Source organism: Globicephala melas, chromosome 12 (genome assembly GCF_963455315.2).
Source record: "Globicephala melas chromosome 12, mGloMel1.2, whole genome shotgun sequence".
Taxonomy (NCBI): Eukaryota; Metazoa; Chordata; class Mammalia; order Artiodactyla; family Delphinidae; genus Globicephala; species Globicephala melas.
In genome coordinates, this window is record NC_083325.1 from 74,324,504 (window position 1) to 74,343,971 (window position 19,468).

The window sequence follows — 19,468 nt, forward strand, 5'->3', positions numbered from 1 at the left end:
TGGTGAAATCTCAGAACCTTTCCATTTATAATTCTGTACCCCATCAACTGAGGTCCCCTGCCTGACCTTCAAATGTCTCTGTTCTCAATCTCCCATTCTCATTTAACTGCACAAATTCACCCTCAGGTTCTCTCCATCTACCCAGAGACTGGCTTTTCACTGAGTCTTAAGGTAAGGAGAGACAGTTCTAGTTAAAGTTCCAGACCAGTTTCAAAGCATAATAGGCCAGATCTACCCAGCACCCCAGAACTCTCCTTGTGGGTTCCTAGCAACTCACCTACTCTCAGCCACCTCAAGAGCCCTGCCCTGCCCTGGGCACTGAGTGGGAGGGGTGCCAGGACACAGTTCCTGGTCTGGTGGAGGTTCCAGCCTAGCTGAAAAGACAGAAGAGATGCCTGTGGGGTTAAGAAGGGAGCAGACCTACACGTCAGACCATCTGACACCAGTTCTTCTCAGCTCCGGGCCTCTTAACCTCTTAAGGACTATGTGGTTTATTTGGAGAAATGCCCTTACCTCCCTGAGCCCTAGTTTTTTGTTTGTTTGTCTTTTTTTCTGCTGCGCTGTGAAGCATGTGGGATCTTATTTCCCTGACCAGGGATCGAACCTGCACCCCCTGCGTTGGAAGCGCGCAGTCGTAACCACTGTACCGCCAGGGAAGTCCCTTAGTTTCCTAATAGATGGAGAGAATTTTGATCCATCAGATTCACTGTAAAATTGAGTGAGAAGATGTATGTCAAGCCCTTCACATAAGGACACCCAGTAGGGATACTTTAATTCCCTTCCTTCTTGAATAAAAGTTAAATGTAAATGTGGTCATCGGCTCCCAACTGGGAGTAGGATTTTACTACATCCTCTGACTTGTCCAGTGCCCGTGAGAGAGCAGATTAACCTGCAAATGCTTCAGGTTCCTCATCTGTGGACAGTAATTGCTGACCCTCCAGCTACCCAGCTCCAGTTATCATTGAAAGAAATGCACAAGGCATGGTTTAGAATGTCTGGGAGCTGGCTGGGAGACAGTTTTCAGAGAGGTGCAGGGTGGGGTTCTATTATGACCACTGGGATTGAAAAGACAGCTCTATTTTCTATTCTGTCTTTCTGTTAAATTGAACTTCAGCCCTGGAAATTAATATCCCCACTGCATTTTAGTGAGGTGGCTCTATTTTTACACGCGCCGCAGAATCAAGCCCTGATCTGTTATGCTGTGACCTTTTTCTGGGCTCTTCATCAGGGAATCATAATTCAGGGCCAGCCTCGGCTTTGGAAACATCCATAGGCCTTTTATGACCAGAGTGCTATTGAATATTCTATAAAATCTCCTTGGAAAACTGGCCCACATTTCTTTATAATCTCCCCAGACTGTTTCTGAAGTCCCTCTATAGATTTTTTACTCTAAAAATCCATAATGTTTCTTAATCAGGATCTGGTTCTCTCATAAAGGGTTGTGGAGAGGATAAGGCTGGAATGGGTCCCCAGGGGAGGCCAAGGTGGAGCAACAGAAGCTACTCTGTTACTGTTAAGCCCCTGGATGAGGATTCTGAGCTTAAGAGCCTGTCAGCAGGATACAGCTATTTCCAGTAGATGGAGATGAAGGAAAGAATTGGGAAGTTGAGTCATATCCACCCCCTCACTCCACTGGATTCCACGTTCTCCTAAGCTTAAGGAGGAGAGGTCGTATACAGGCCTCAAAGCCCCTACATCTTCTCAGATACCCTCAACTGTCTCTTTATTTCTCTTGGTTGAACCCCACCTGGGCCAAGTTGTCCCCTCACTTTCACATCTGTATGAAGTACTGTGTCATGGGGCATGGGATCTGGCTTTCTGAGCATCTTCTAGGGGCTAGATGACACAACCTAAAAGTGCAATTTGGTCAACTCCCTCTGGATGTAACCTTGACCAAAGAGAAATAAAAATGGAAGGAAACTGGGCACATAAATGCCCTCATTTCTCCTCAATGTTAATTGCTTCAAAGTGTGTATTTTTCCCTTGCAAACCTTCTCAAGAAGTCCAGGGTGCCAAGGAAACATGCCTGTGAGGACCCAAAGCAGCTCTAACACGCTTATCATAAGCTTCCCGCCAGCACAGTATAACACATGACATGGCACTGATTTGCATCTCTCCTTGCCTCACTTCCCCCTTTCTGCCTGCACTCTCATCACCTTCGGCTTGCACCTCCCAAACAAAGTGTTAGTACTTTATTTTTATTTATTTATTTTTGTTTGGTGGGTTTTTTTAACATCTTTATTGGAGTATAACTGCTTTACAATGGTGTGTTAGTTTCTGCTTTATAACAAAGTGAATCAGCTATATGTATACATATATCCCCATATCTCCTCCCTCTTGCGTCTCCCTCCCACCCTCCCTATCCCACCCCTCTAGGTGGTCACAAAGCACCGAGCTGATCTCCCTGTGCTATGCAGCTGCTTCCCACTAGCTATCTATTTTCCATTTGGTAGTATATATAAGTCCATGCCAGTCTCTCACAAAGTGTTAGTACTTTAATTCTTCCACAAGGAGCTGGGCTGAAGTACATGTGGCCTTGCCAAATGTGAAGGTCAAGTAAGTTGTGATAGGCCCCATCAGAGCCAGAATGTAACCGTGGGGGACAGAACTTCTATATGACCTATCTCTGTACCACATTACACTGCCTTTGCTTAGCACAGGATTTGGCACATGGCAGGTATTCCACAAGGAGCTGAAATATATTGCACTGAATTAAGTATATTAGAACCAGAAATAAACCTGAACCCCCTCCCCCCCAAAAAATGTTTTCTACTTAGAGGAATGAGTTATGAGATTCTAAGCTTCTGCCAGCACTGGCTGTTAGGGTAACTACACTTCTAAGAACCCCTGGAAAGGGTCAAGCATCATATACTCACCTGGATTAGTCAGGGTTTTCAAGAGAAACAGAACCAAGACGAACTCAGAGCAAGAGAGAGAGAGGAGAGAGAAAAGAGAGGGGGGGGGAGAGAGAGAGAGAGAGAGAGAGAGAAAGAGAGAGAGAGCAAGAGAGAGAGAGAGAGCAAGAGAGATTGATTTACTCTGAGGAACTGTGTCTCATGATTATGGAGGCTGAGAAGTCCTGCAGTCTGCTGTCTGCTAGCTGGAGACCCAGGAAAACCAGTAGTGTAATTCAGTCTGAGTCTGCATGTCTGAGAACCAGGGGAGCTGATGGCATAAATCCCAGTCTGAGGGTAGGAGAAGACCGATGTCCCGGTTCATGCAGTCAGAGAGGAAGGAGAATGAATCCTCCCATGCTCTACAGTCTTTTCCTGACTCAGTAACATTCTAAAAAATCCACTCCACTTGGAGCACAGATGTAAACCCAGAGACATTAAAAAGGCCTCTGGATCTAAAAACAGCCATCAAAAAGCCTGACTAAAGAAGAGGTAGTACCACCTTCACATAATTCCCTGTGGACTAAAAAGTAGGTTTTAAAATAAAGACGCCTCAGTCAGTTTTCCTGATCCCAGGGTTAAAGAGGGCAGCGACAAGGGGTATCACTAAAAGGAACAGCATTTAGAAATTAGGGGCAACAGGGACAGTTTAGGATAGAAACTGACTGGTACAGCTTCGTACCAGAATGTGTCACAATATTACACCCCTAGCTGATAATTGAGAGAGATGGAGGGACCAAGCACTTAACTACTTCATTTTACAGAGAGGAAAACTGAGGCTCAGGGAGGCTGGAAAACTAGGGATAGAGACAAAGTATTCTCATTCAAAGCCCACCATGCCCACTTCTTCCCCAAGATAAGTCACCCAAGCTGAAATGGTGACTGCTGCCTTAAGGAGGAAGGGCAGGGAGCAATCTATCTCTTCCAAAGAGTTTCAGAAAGCATGTACATCTAACCAAGGAGATTTCTGAGGTCTGGAAAACACTTTTGTAGGGCAGCTCCTTCCCCAAGGACACAAGACAAGCAGGGGTGCTGGTGCCTGTAGGAGAGGGGGCAGAACTCCAGCTGTGCGAAAGGCAGGTAGCCCCCCCCCCCCCCAGCACTGCGAGTCAGCTCAGCCAGAAGCAGCAGATCTGTCTGCCTAAGATCTGGACTCCTTCTCTGCAGACCTAAAGAACTAAAAGTCGCATATGGCCAGAGGCAGGGAAATCACCCAGCAAGCCTTGGGCACGCTACCGGATTTGGGAAGCTTCTCTGCTGAATTTTAATGAAGTAATTAAGAGCTAGATAATAGAGATGGGGCTCTGCAGAGCAACACTCCTGGACCTAACCTCTGTGATGCATTCTTGCATCAGGAAGCAACTCTATCACTAAACAGCTTCATTAATATTCCAGCCAGTTCTCTGGCTCTTAAAGTGATCTATGCCAAAGTTTGTTAGTCTTTTAAATTACCTGATGAAGTCCCTTGATAAAAAAAAAAAGAAGAATGAATGCATTCTGGGGAAAAAACAACATCACAGGGGGTGCTAGAAGAAGCAGATTCATTGGGCTTGTTCAAATTTCCTTTTCAAAAACTAGTCTGGGTTATAAAGAACAGGACCACTTCATTCAGACTGATGGGGAACATGGACTAGGGCATGGCAGCCAGAAGAGCAAGAAGCCTGTCTTCACCTGGGACGCCTCTTTAAGTGTCGGCTACTTGACACATACCTTGACTACTGGACAACAGAGCTGTTAACTCCTTGACCCAAAACAAAGATAAAGAAGCTGAATGCTTGGTCTCCATGTGGCCCAGGGAGTTCTCTGTCACCCAGGGTGAGGGAACAGAGAAAAGCTGGGTCTACTTTGGCTCGCCTCGTGTGTTCTCCCCTCTCCCCTTTGCCTTCCTGTTCCTCAAGGCCCATCTGAAACCTCACCTCCTCAAGAGTCCCTTGCTGTATAATCCTAGAAGCTTAGAGTTGGGACCTCAGAGTTCAATTTACCCCAATCCCTTTCCTGTATAACCACATTAAAGAATCCCTGATAAGGAGGAGCCAGCTTCTATCTGAATGCTTCCAAAGACAAGTTTACTATTCCACAAGTTCAGTGTCAGGCATTTCTTGCTATAAAAAACATACTTCCACTGGGAAGAATTCTGTTTCCTGACCACTTCAATGAATTAGAAATACTTGTCTTGTCTGGCTAAAAGGAGGTAGCAAGAGGGGACTTATGATGACTATACAGTTCTGTATCTTGACTGTGGCGATGGTTACATGAAGCTATGCATGGAGCTACACACACACACACACACACACACACAAACAGGTGCATGTAAAACTGGTGAAATCTGAACCAGCTCTTTAGATTGTACCAGTGTCAATTTCCTGCTACTGAACCACAGTTATGCAGGAAGCCAACTCTTGGGGAGGCTGGGTGAAGAGCACACACAAGACCTCCCTACATATTTCTTTCCAACTTCCGGCAAATCTATGGTTATTTCAAAATAAGAAGTTTTTAAAAACTTCTTGAAATATTACTCTCTGCCAGGCACTGCTTAAATACTTTTTTGTATTAACACTCAGGTATTTGTTTTAGGTATCAACTCACTTAAATCTGACAACTGCCATGGAGGAAAGGTAGGTGGTGACAGTGGGATTAGAACCCAGGCGGTCAGGTACCAGAGCATTCCTGCTTGATCACTACTTTGCCTCATGATGCTTCATGTGGCAAGGTGAAGTAAACTGCATCGGCCTTAATACACTATATTAATCTCTATAGTCGCTCTATTAACAGCTAACATTCATACAGAATTTTGTCCCTCAGAGGGCTTTCACATGCTATATATCTCATTTGATCTTCCCAGAAACCCTGTGAGACAAGCTATTCTTTCCTAAAATTCCCAGATGAGAACACTGAGCTTCCAGCCTTCAGATCCTGAATCTTAGGCTCCTACCCCCTTATGTTCCCACTCTTCTGCTGTTCTCCTGAACTATCAGAAGGTAACACAGTTGCCTTGAAATGCTAACCCTTCATTAATTCTAGTCAGCCTTTACCTGGAAACAATGACCATAATATCCAATTCCTCCGAGGGGCTGGCCAGAGGAACAGGATAGGGTGATAGCATCTAGGCATCAGGACTGGTTGCTTAACAAAGTAGAAGGATGCAGTCTCCAGGTCTCCCCTCCCGGAGAAGACCCAGGGCATCCTCTTACCTTCCAATAGCAGTGTCAGCACAACCAGACACTCTTAAAAACCTGTAAACCCTGAGATCCCCCTAGTAATTTTAAATAGAACCAGCCTGTGCAAGCCACTGTCTGCCTGTCTCATTCCAAACACAGAAGAAAAAAAACTGAAGTCATAGAAGCAGAGGAACAAGTCTCATACTAATACAGGAGGATTTAGAGAATCTATATAGAGGGGCTAGGGTGGAGGGGTAGGGGGAGCACATAGAACTTTCCATCCAGAAAGACTGACAGGGGGACCTTCAAGATGGCAGAGTTGTAAGACATGGAGATCATCTTCCTCCTCACAAATACATCAGAAATACATCTACATGTGGAACAACTCCTACAGAACACCTACTGAACGCTGGCAGAAGAACTCAGACTTCCCAAAAGGCAAGAAACTCCCCACATACCTAGGTAGGGCAAAAGAAAAAAGGAAAAACAGAGACAAAAGGATAGGGAAGGGACCTGCACCAGTGGGAGGGAGCTGTGAAGGAAGAAAGGTTTCCACACACTAAGAAGCCCCTTCACTGTCAGAGATGGGGTATGGGCGGGGGGAAGCTACGGAGTCACAGAGGAGAGCGCAGCAAGAGGGGCGCAGAGGGCAAAGTGGAGAGATCCCCGCACAGAGGATCCGTGCTGACCAGCACTCACCAGCCCAAGAGGCTTGTCTGCTCACCCGCCGGGGCGGGCGGAGGCTGGGAGCTGAGGCTCGGGCTTAGGAGGTCAGACCCCAGGGAGAGGACTGCGGTTGGCTGCGTGAACACAGCCTGAAGGGGGCTACTGCACCACAGCCAGCCGGGAGGGAGTCTGGGAAAATGTCTGGAACTACCTAAGAGGCAACAGATCATTGTTTCGGAGTGCGTGAGGAGTAGGGGTTCAGAGCACTGCCTAAATGAGCTCCAGAGATGGGCACGAGGTGCACTGATAACCAGAGACAGGCATGAAACGCTAAGGCTGCTGCAGCCACCAAGAATCCTGTGTGCAAGCACAGGTCACTCTCCACACCTCCCCTCCCGGGAGCCTGTGCAGCCCGCCACTGCCAGGGACCCACGATCCAGGGACAACTTCCCCAAGAAAACACACGGCGCGCCTCAGGCTGGTGCAACGTCATGTCAGCCTCTGCTGCTGCAGGCTCGCCCCGCATCCATACCCCTCCCTCCCCCAGGCCCGAGTGAGCCAGAGCCCCCAAATCCGCTGCTCCTTTAACCCCTTCCTGTCTGAGTGAAGAACAGACACCCTCAGGAGACCTACACGCAGAGGTGGGTCCGAATCCAAAGCTGAACCCCAGGAGCTGTGCGAACAAAGAAGAGAAAAGGGAAATCTCTCCCAGCAGCCTCAGGAGCAGCGGATTAAATCTCCACAATCAACATGATGTACCTGCATCTGTGGAATACCTGAATAGATAACGAATCATCCCAAATTGAGGAGGTGGACTTTGGGAGCAACTGTAGACTTGGGGTTTGCTTTCTGCATCTAATTTGTTTCTGGTTTTATGTTTATCTTAGTTTAGTATTTAGAGTTTATTACGATTGGTAGATTTGTTTATTGATTTGGTGGCTCTCTTCCTCTTTTTTAAACATAGATATTTTTTTCCTTTTTCTCGTTCTGTGAGTGGTATGTGTAGGCTTCTTTGTGTGATTCTGTCTGTATGGGTTGGCTTTTACCATTTGTCCTAGGGTTCTGTCTGTCCATTTTTGTTTTTTTTAAGTATAGCTTTTAGACCTTCTTATCATTGGTGGATTTGTTATTGGTTTGGTTGCTCTCCTCTTTATTACTTTTTAATACTTTTTATTTTAATAATGTATTTCTTTATTTTTTATTTTAATAACTTTATTTTTTATTTTTATTTTTAAATTTTTTTTCTCCCTTTTCTTCTGAGCCTTGTGGCTGACAAGGTCTTGGTGCTCTGGCCGGGGGTCAGGCCTTAGCCTCTGAGGTGGGAGAGCCAACTTCAGGACACCGGTCTACCTGAACCCTCATGGCCCCACGTAATATCAGTCAGCAAGAGTGCTCCCAGAGATCTTCATCCCAATGTTAAGACCCAGCACCACCCAACGACCAGCAGGCTCCAGTGCTGGACACCCCAAACCAAACTACTAGCAAGAGATGAACACAACCCCACCCGTTAGCAGAGAAGCTGCATAAAATCACAGTAAGTTCACAGGCACCTCCAAGAACCCCACCACAGTGCTGCCCACCTGAAAGACAAGATCCTGTCTCAGCCACCAGAACACAGGCACCAGTTCCCTCTAACAGGAAGCCTGCACATCCCACTGAACCCACCTTACCCACTGGGAGCAGACACCAAAAACAATGGGAACTACGAACCTGAAGCCTGCAAAAAGGAGACACCAAACACAGTAAGTTAAACAAAATGAGAAGACAGAGAAATATGCAGCAGATGAAGAAGCAAGATAAAAACCCACCAGACCAAACAAAGGAAGAGGAAATAGGCAGTCTACCTGAAAAAGAACTCAGAGTAATGATAGTAAAGATGATCCAAAATCTTGGAAATAGAATGGAGAAAATACAAGAAATGTTTAACAAGGACCTAGAAGAAATACAGAGCAAACAAACAACGATGAACAACACAATAAATGAAATCAAAAATTCTCTAGAAGAAATCAATAGCAGAATAACTAAGGCAGAAGAATGGATAAGTGACCTGGAAGATAAAATAGTGGCAATAACTATCACAGAGCAGAAAAAAGAAAAAATGAAAAGAACTGAGGACCATCTCAGAGACCTCTGGGACAATATTAAATGCACCAACATTCAAATTACAGGGGTCCCAGAAGAAGCAGAGAAAAAGAAAGGGACTGAGAAAATATTTGAAGAGATTACAGTTGAAAACTCCCCTAACATGGGAAAGGAAAGAGTCAATCAAGTCCAAGAAGCACAGAGTCCCATACAAGATAAATCCATGGAGAAACAAGCCAAGACATAATCAAACTATCAAAACTAAACGCAGGGCTTCCCTGGTGGCGCAGTGGTTGAGAGTCCACCTGCTGATGCAGGGGACACGGGTTCGTGCCCTGGGCTGGGAAGATCCCACACGCCGCTGAGCGGCTAGGTCTGTGAGCCATGGCTTCTGAGCCTGCGCGTCCGGAGCCTGTGCTCCACAACAGGAGAGGCCACAACAGTGAGAGGCCTGCGTACCGCAAAAAAAAAAAAAAAAAAAAAAAAATTAAATGCAAAGAAAAAATATTAAAAGCAGCAAGGGAAAAGCAACAAATAACATACAAGGGAATCCCCATAAGGTTAACAGCTGATCTTTCAGCAGAAACTCTGCAAGCATAAGGGTGTGGTAGGACATATTTAAAGTGATGAAAGGGAAAAACCTAAAACCAAGATTACTCTACCCAGCAAGGATCTCATTCAGGTTCGAGGGAGAAATTAAAACCTTTACAGACAAGCAAAGGCTAAGAGAATTCAGCACCACAAAACCAGCTTTACAACAAATGCTAAAGGAACTTCTCTAGGCAGGAAATACAAGAGAAGGAAAAGACCTACAATAACAAACCCAAAACAATTAAGAAACTAGTAATAGAAACATACATATCGATAATTACCTTAAATATAAATGGATTAAATGCTCCAACCAAAAGACACAGACTGGCAGAATGGATACAAAAACAAGACCCATATATATGCTGCCTGCAAGAGACCCACTTTAGACCTAGGGACACATACAGACTGAAAGTGAGGGAATCGAAAAAGATATTCCATGCAAATGGAAATCAAGAGAAAGCTGGAGTAGGAATTCTCATTTCAGACAAAATAGACTTTAAAACAAAGACTATCACAAGAGACAAAGAGGGACACTACATAATGATCAAGGGATCAATCCAAGAAGAAGATATAACAATTGTAAATATTTATGTACCGAACATAGGAGCACCTCAATACATAAGGCAAATGCTAACAGCCATAAAAGGGGAAATAAACAGCAACACAATAATAGTAGGGGACTTTGACACCCCACATTCACCAATGGAGAGATAATCCCAAATGAAAATAAATAAGGAAACAGAAGCTTTAAATGACCCATTAAACAAGATGGACTTAACTGATATTTATAGGACATTCCATCCAGAAACAACAGAATACACTTTATTCTCAAGTGCTCATGGAACATTCTCCAGGACAGATCATATCTTGCGTCACAAATGAAGGCATGGTAAATTTAAGAAGATTGAAATTGCATCAAGTATCTCTTCCGACCACAATGCTATGAGACTAGATATCAATTACAGGAAAAAATCTGTAAAAATTACAAACACATGGAGGCGAAACCAAATGCTGCTAAATAACCAAGAGATCACTGAAGACATCAAAGAGGAAATCAAAAAATACCTAGAAACAAATGAGAATGAAAACACGACAACCCAAACCTATGGGATGCAGCAAAAGCAGTTCTACGAGGGAAGTTTATAACAATACAATCCTACCTCAAGAAACAAGAAAAATCTCAAATAAACAACCTAACCTTATTCCTAAAGCAATTAAAGAGAGAGAAAAAAAAAAAACCAAAGTTAGCAGAAGAAATCATAAAGATCAGGTAAGAAATAAATTAAAAAGAAATGAAGAAAACAATAAAAAAGATCAATAAAACTAAAAGCTGGTTCCTTGAAAAGATTAACAAAATTGATAAACCATTAGCCAGACTAACCAAGAAAAAAAGGGAGAAGACTCAAATTAATAGAATTAGAAATGAAAAAGAAGTAACAACTGACACTGCAGAAATACACAGAATCACAAGAGATTTCTACAAGCAACTATATGTCAATAAAATGGACAACCTGGAAGAAATGGACAAATTGTTAGAAAAGCACAAACTTCCGAGACTGAACCAGGAGGAAACAGAAAATATAAACAGACCAATTGCAAGCACTGAAATTGAGACTGTGATAAAAAAAATTGTCCAATAAACAAAAGCCCAGGATGAGATGGCTTCACAGGAGAATTCTATCAAACATTTAGAAAAGAGTTAACACCTATCCTTCTCAAAATCTTCCAAAATAAAGCAGAGGGAGGAACACTCCCAAACACATTTTACGAGACCACCATCACCCTGATACCAAAACCAGACAAAGATGTCACAGAAAAAGAAAACGACGTGCCAATATCAGTGATGAACATAGACGCAAAAATCCTCAACAAAATATTAGCAAACAGAAGTCAACAGCACATTAAAAGGATCATACACCATGATCAAGCAGGGTTTATCCCAGGAATGCAAGCGTTCTTCAATATATGCAAATAAATCAATGTGATACACCATATTAATAAATTAAAGGATAAAAACCATAGGACCATCTCAATAGGTGCAGAAAAAGCATTCGACAAAATTCAACACCCATTTATGATAAAAACTCTCCAGAAAGTAGGCATAGAGGGAACTTACCTCAACATAATAAAGGCCATATATGACAAACCCACAGCCAACATTGTTCTCAATGCTGAAAAACTGGAACCATTTCCACTAAGATCAGGAACAAGACAAGGTTGCCCACTCTCACCACTACTATTCAACATAGTTTTGGAAGTTTTAGCCACAGCAATCAGAGAAGAAGAAGAAATAAAAGGAATCCAAAAAGAAGTAAAACTGTTATGGTGGGCTGCCCTGGTGGCGCAATGGTTGAGAGTCCGCCTGCCGATGCAGGGGACACGGGTTCGTGCCCCAGTCCGGGAAGAGCCCACATGCCGCGGAGCGGCTAGGCCCGTGAGCCATGGCCGCTGAGCCTGCGCGTCCGGAGCCTGTGCTACACAACGGGAGAGGCCAGAACAGTGAGAGGCCCGTGTACCACAAAAAAAAAAGTAAAATAAAATAAACTGTTATGGCTTTCAGATAACATGATACTATACATAGAGAATCCTAAAGATGCTACCAGAAAACTACTAGAGCTAATCAATGAATTTGATAAAGTAGCAGGATACAAAATTAATGCACAGAAATCTCTTACGGGACTTCCCTGGTGGCACAGTGGTTAAGAATCTGTCTGCCAATGCAGGGGACATGGGTTCGAGCCCTGGTTCGGGAAGATCCCATATGCCGTGGAGCAACTAAGCCCGTCTGCCACAACTACAGAGCCTGTGCTCTAGAACCCACGAGCCACAACTACTGAGCCCATGTGCCACAACTACTGAAGTCCGAGCCCCTAGACCCATGCTCCACAACAAGAGAAGCCACTGCAATGAGAAGCCCGCACACCACAACGAAGAGTAGCCCCCACTCACCACAACTGGAGAAAGCCCACGCGTAGCAAAGAAGACCCAATGCAGAGAAAAATAAATTAATTTTAGAAAAATAATAACTATCTTTAAAAAGAAATCTCTTGCATTCCTATACACTAATGATGAGAAATCTGAAGGAGAAATTAAGGAAACACTCCCATTTTACCCTTGCAATGAAAATAATAAAATACCTAGGAATAAACCTACCTAAGTAGACAAATGACCTGTATGCAGAAAACTGTATGACACTGATGAAAAAAATTAAAGACGATACAAACAGATAGAGAGATATACCATGTTCTTGGATTGGAAGAATCAACATTGTGAAAATGACTCTACTACCCAAAGCAGTCTACAGATTCACTGCAATCCCTATCAAACTACCAATGGCATTTTTCACAGAACTAGAAAAAAAATTTCACAATTTGTATGGAAACACAAAAGACCCCGAATAGCCAAAGCAATCTTGAGGAAAAAAGCAGAGCTGGAGGAATCAGGCTCCCTGACTTCAGACTATATTACAAAGCTACAGTAATCAAGACAATATGGTACTGGCACAAAAACAGAAATATGGAGCAGGATAGAAGGCCCAGAAATAAACCCACGCACATATGGTCACCTTATCTTTGATAAAGGAGGCAAGAATATACAATGGAGAAAAGACAGCCTCTTCAATAAGTGGTGCTGGGAAAACTGGACAGCTACATGTAAAAGAAGGAAATTAGAACACTCCCTAACACTATACACAAAAATAAACTCAAAATGGATTGAAGACCTAAATGTAAGCCCAGACATTATAAAACTCTTAGAGGAAAACATAGGCAGAACACTCTATGACATAAATCACAGCAAGATGCTTTTTGACCCACCTCCTAGAGAAATGGAAATAAAACCAAAAATAAACAAATGGGACCTAATGAAACTTAAAAGCTTTTGCACAGAAAAGGAAACCATAAACAAGATGAAAAGACAACTTTCAGAATGGGAGAAAATATTTGCAAACGAAGCAACTGACAAAGGATTAATCTCCAAAATATACAAGCAGCTCACGCAGCTCAATACCCAAAAAACAAACAAACCAATCCAAAAATGGGCAGAAGACCTAAACAGACATTTCTCCAAAGAAGATATACAGATTGCCAACAAACACATGAAAGGGTGCTTAACATCACTAATCATTAGAGAAATGCAAATCAAAACTACAATGAGGTACCACCTCACACCAGTCAGAATGGCCATCATCAAAAAATCTACAAACAATAAATGCTGGAGAGGGTGTGGAGAAAAGGGAACCCTCTTGCACTGTTGGTGGGAACGTAAATTGATACAGCTACTATGGAGAACAGTAAGGAACCTCCATTCCTTAAAAAACTAAAAATTGAACTACCATATGACCTAGCAATCCCACTACTGGGCATATACCCTGAGAAAACCATAATTCAAAGAGTCATGTACCACAATGTTCATTGCAGCTCTATTTACAATAGCCAGGACATGGAAGCAACCTAAGTGTCCATCAACAGATGAATGGATAAAGAAGATGTGGCACATATATACAACAGAATATTACTCAGCCATAAAAAGAAACAAAATTGAGTTATTTGTAGTGAGGTGGATGGACCTGGAGTCTGTCATACAGAGTGAAGTAAGTCAGAAAGAGAAAAACAAATATTGTATGCTGACACATATATATGGAATCTAAAAAAAAAAAAAAACTGGTTCTGAAGAACCTAGGGGCAGGACAGAAATAAAGAATCAGATTTAGAGAATGGACTTGAGGACACAGGGAGGAGGAAGGGTAAGCTGCGGCGAAGTGAGAGAGTGGCATGGACATATATACACTAACAAATGTAAAATAGATAGCTAGTGGGAAGCAGCCACATAGCACAGGGAGATCAGCTCCGTGCTTTGTTTCCACCTAGAGTGGTAGAAGAGGGAGTGTGGGAGGGAAACGCAAGAGGGAGGGGATATGAGGATATATGTATATGTATAGCTGATTGACTTTGTTATAAAGCAGAAACTAACACAACATTGTAAAGCAATTATACTCTAATAAAGATGTTTTAAAAAAAAAGACTGACAGCTTAATGCAGTTTTTGGTATTTTATCACTGGTGATTCATTTCTTTGCCTAGAGAAGTCGTTTGCAACTTCTAGAATTCCCCTTTAAAAATACAAATATCTCTGCGAAGGATTATTTCTCATGTCTATATGGAATCAGGTTAGTGGGAACCAGCTGACAGCCAGCCTTTGCTGGGACAAAGCATCATAGTAGTGCCTGATTGACTGATTCATATGGTGAGGGGAGATAGGGAGACAGCTCAGAAAAAGGAGGGAGCAGGGAATTTAATTACACAGTCAAGAGTTGTTTCTAGAAGGGGAAATATTATAGATTCAATGTTTGTGTCCCCCCAGAATTCATGTTGAAAAAACCCTCATCTCCAATTTTATAGTATCTGCAGGTGGGGTCTTTGGTATGTATGTAATTAGGTCATGAGGATGGAACCCCTGATGGAATTAGTGCCCTTATTAGAAGACACAGGCAAGAGCTCTCTCTCCCCCCCCCCGCCCTCCCTCTCTCTCTCCCTCTGCTCTTAGCCATGTGAGGACATCAAGAAGACATTCATCTGCAAATTTGGAAGAGAGTTATCACCAAAATCTGACCATGTTGGCGCCCTGATCTCAGATTTTCCAGGCTCCAGAACTGTGAGAAAATAATTCCTGTTGTTTAAGCTACCCTATTTATGATATTCTACTATAGCAGTTGGGACTGACTGAGACAGAACACAATGCATTTCTAAGTGTATTCTCTAGCAACCTTCAGAGAACAAAAGTTACCAACATTTTTCAAAGCCTCAGGGCATTTCTAAAATTTCTGTTGGAGTTGGCCTTGCCCTGGATGGCCTAGGTCTGTACTTCTCATGGCCTTTTCTCTGATTTGCATCTTGGATGCTCCTCTAGAAAGCCTTGTTTTCAGAAATAAGCCCTCCTAGCCTAGCCTGGCTATGCTTCAATTAATTCCAATAAGATCTAACATGTATTTATCAACTCTCTACTCTGAAGAGGGCACCAAGTGAAGGATTGGGAGCAGAAAGGGGACAAACCATGCTCAACCTGTGCTCTCTACAGTCTCTTCCAGGAGAAAAGATAATTGAGCATTCTAGTTCAGAAAAGTCTGAGTCTTTCTCCAAGGGACTTAAAACAACCATTCTGTGGCGATCAGATTCTCCTGCTGATCATTTCTTTACTAAAGAATCCATGTGTCAGTGCATTAATCAGCTATTGTTTCAAAACAATGCTGCATGACAATCTTCAAATCTCATTGGCCTATAAAAACAAACATTAATTTTTCTCCTTCACTGGTTTGCAGGTAGGGTGGGATTCAACTGATCTCACCTGGGCTCTGCTAGGCTTGGATGTGGACTAAGGATAGAGTTCAGGTATGTTCCATGTAGTTCATCATTCTCTGTGAACCAGAGCTATCCAGAACATGTTATTCCATGGCAGATACCAGAAATACAAGAGGCCAAGCCAAACAACCCAAGCACATCCATAGCCTCTGCTATATATATCATATATACTAGTTCCACTGATTAAAGCCATGCTTAACGTCAATGGGGCACATATTCCTACTCTAATGGGAGGTACACAGAAGTCATTATAGGGGAGGAGAAAAGAGTTAAGATCAATACTCCATCTGCAAGTCAGTAATAACTAATTTACTGTTTGTGACAACTTCCCGAAACCTCAGACGCCCCTGACACAGCAGGGCCTCCAGGGTCCAAGACATGAGACAGAATCAACTGGCCAATCAGTTACACTTCCCTTCCATTGTGGCCTAGCACAACGATTGCCCATTGTAACCAGGAAGCAGCTGCAGACACAAAGGGAAACATCCTTCATTGTGTCTCCCTGACTTTGTTCCAGGTCCCAGTAGAATGCAAACCAGAATCCCAGGCAGCCTTGGCACTGGACAAAGGTGAATCATCTCTGTAGCAAGTCTGGAAACCAGAGAGAACAGAGTAATAGGGTCAAATATCATGGGGCCATACCTCCTTGTCAACCACCATCACTATCCTCAGAGGTTGTGGTGTCCTGGCCCTCAGGAGCAGCTGTGGTCACCCAGTCTTCACGATCAAAGCCTTATATTAATAACTGCCATTTTCGGAGGAGCTTACTACATGCCAGGCACTATGTTCAAGCTTTTATTTTGATATACTCTTCTGAAGACCCTGCGGGATGGGTATTAATAACCCCTCTTTACAGATGAGGTTCAAAAACGTAAGATAATTCTCTCAAGGCTACACAACATAAGGCCTGACATGGCAGAAGCATAAAGATAAATGAGACAGAGGCCATGTGGCTGGACCCTAGCTCTTCTGTTAAACAACATCCAAGGAATTATTTCTAATTCTAGGGTCTCAGTTCTACCATCTGTAAGTTACCACCATGAAACTGAAAGAGGGCTAACAGTGAATTGGGTAAGAGCTTTGTGCAGAACTCTGTGTCCCTAGGAGAACACACAGGAGTCTTTCGCCTATGACTTCAAATCCTACCTTATCTATGATGGTCTATCTTCAGAACAGCATCTCTGAGCTACAGCAAAGCTCAGTGGCAAGAAGTCTAGAGCAGAAGGGGAGAAATGCTCTCTTGGGTCTGACTCTAAGTTTCCTATCCTTAGTGGCTCAGTGTGGCTTCCCCAGACTCCTTCCCACCAGGCTGTTCTATGGCAGTCTGTTCTAGGAGGAAGAAGACTGCCCACCCTCTGCTGACTGATTTGTAAGAGTGCCTCTGGCCCACGTGAGTAATGCAGCAGGAGTTGCCTCAGTCACACTGCCACTGAGGGAGAAATACACTGCCACTTTTCTCAGTTATACCAGACAGAGCTCCCCAGCCAAGTTGTCCCTGCCCCTCAGAGCTCAGGGAGCCAACTCCTGCAAGAATAGGGGACTTAGAAGAGACAGGGGTTTGAATGGCTAGACCAGATAGAGCCCTGATCCTCTCCAAGGGCCTCCTTTCCAGTCCTGTTGGATTACTCAGAGGGAGGCCCCACATCCATTACATTCGGAATCCCTGTGTTCCTTTGGTAGACAACCTCCAAGGGTACCTGGAGCAATAAAGCTATCATGAAACCACTATCTCTGCCCTCCGATGTTAATCCTGCTGATACCATGTTTTTAGCCAATGCTGGAGAATGGAGCTGGTTGTTGATGAAAGTGAGAGGACAAGTCTTCCTGAGAAGGACCCAGAAGGTCCTCAGTAGACAAGGAGAACAAAAAGGTGAGCCAGATCCCAGGCCAGGTCAGGCCTGTATCCAGAGAATGGCTCCCTCCTCTGAGCTCATTCCGTATTCTGTGTACCATGTAGAAGGACCGACACGTGTAAGAAGAAGGAAGGGAGCTATGGGCGCAGCTAGGAGACCTTCTCTTTGGTAAAGGGCTTCAACCACAGCTGCCAGCATCCATGTAATTGAAGAAGATATTGGGGGCAGCCTAGGCTCCTGTGCAACTCCTCCTTCAGTGTATTTTCTGTGATAAAATGGGATTTAGGCCAGAGAGAGCCCCAGAAGTTTCCTTCTTCACCAAGTCCTCATAATAGGTTATTTGACTTTGGAAAACAAAATAAAAGAGATGAAAACACTTGACCCAAACTTTCTGGAACAGTGAACAGCTCTTTCTGTCGGCACTCTGGCTGATATTCTTAATAAGTTTGAAAAAAAAAGGCATTTTGGCGGTCTTTTTCATGCCTTCTGTTTCTTCAGCTCCAGGAAGCCTCGGCTGGTGAAGTGTCCTGCCTGGGGTGCATGCAGCTCCCACACTCTCCACAGCACAGCTCATGTCACACCATATTGTTTTCCCCCTCAAGGAAAGAATGTTTTCAGTTTTGTATATTCTGGCTGATGAGAGTTCACTAGGTTTACTGAATAATAAATACATAAAGTTCCACTTTCTCTGATGCTCCTACATGTCTCCCTACTCTACTACATGCCTCAGAGATCTCCTCCTCTTCTTTGCATTTTGGGGCTCAGAAGATATGTAGCCTGGCACTGGGCTCAGATTTAGTCCTCCCAGGTGAAGGGTTCAGCAACTCAAAGGCAGGGGCCATATTGGACAAGTCTCTGTACCCCAAACCCCAGCACCTCCAACAAAACAGGACTCAAAGCGTCAGACAGCCTTGCCTCACTGATGTGCAGCTGGTGGTGACATCATGGCTGCATGCACACCAGTTCTCCAGCTCACCTGAGAATACTGAGCACCAAGGTCAGGATCACAAATACTGTCTCCTGCTCCGAATCAAAGCAACACAAGTTCCCTACAAATGCTCTAATCCTATCCTTTCCATTTCTTTGCAGGTGACTCCAGGGGAAGGCCAGAGTGTCCCTCATGCAGGGAGAGCAGGGAGGAGGAATGGTGAGTGTTCGTGGTAGAGTCAATCCCTGCTCTCCAGGGAAGGAAGCTGCAGTGCCTAGGAAACCAGTGAGCTCAGCATGGACCATGAAGCTCAGCATTTGGACTACGAGGCACAGCTGCCCCCACTCTACCTCACCCCCACCTGCCAGATCACGCAGTACCTTGAGCTGCTGGGCTCACTGACATCTCCCCGGAACGCACTCAGGCCCAGAGGGAACTGGAGGGAAAGAGGAGAAAAGAAGTTCCTCATGCTATTATCTAACTAACATTCTAAGGGTCCTCATGTCAGGAATCCATAAAAGTACCTACCCTTGCACAGACAAGGCTTCCTCTTTATGGAATCAATTCATCAGCAGGCGTTCTCTGTCAACTAAATGAAGCAGATGGAGCCCTCTGAGCCAAAGTCCCAGCCTTCACAAAGTGCCCTATTTGGATGGGGAGGCAAGACTCAGAAGCAGCTGAGTACCATACTGTGGACGAATAGAGCCAAAGTCCCTTTGAGCCAAAGTCCTCTGAGCCAAAGTCCCAGCCTTCACAAAGTGCCCTATTTGGATGGCGAGGCAAGACTCAGAAGCAGCTGAGGACCGTACTGTGGACGAATAGACTGTACACGTAACACAGGCCTTCAGAGCAGCAGGAATTCACATGAAGGAGAGAGTTCACCTGCGACGATAAGTTCCTAAAGGTGACAAAGCCTGAGCTGGCTCCCAAATGAGAGAGAC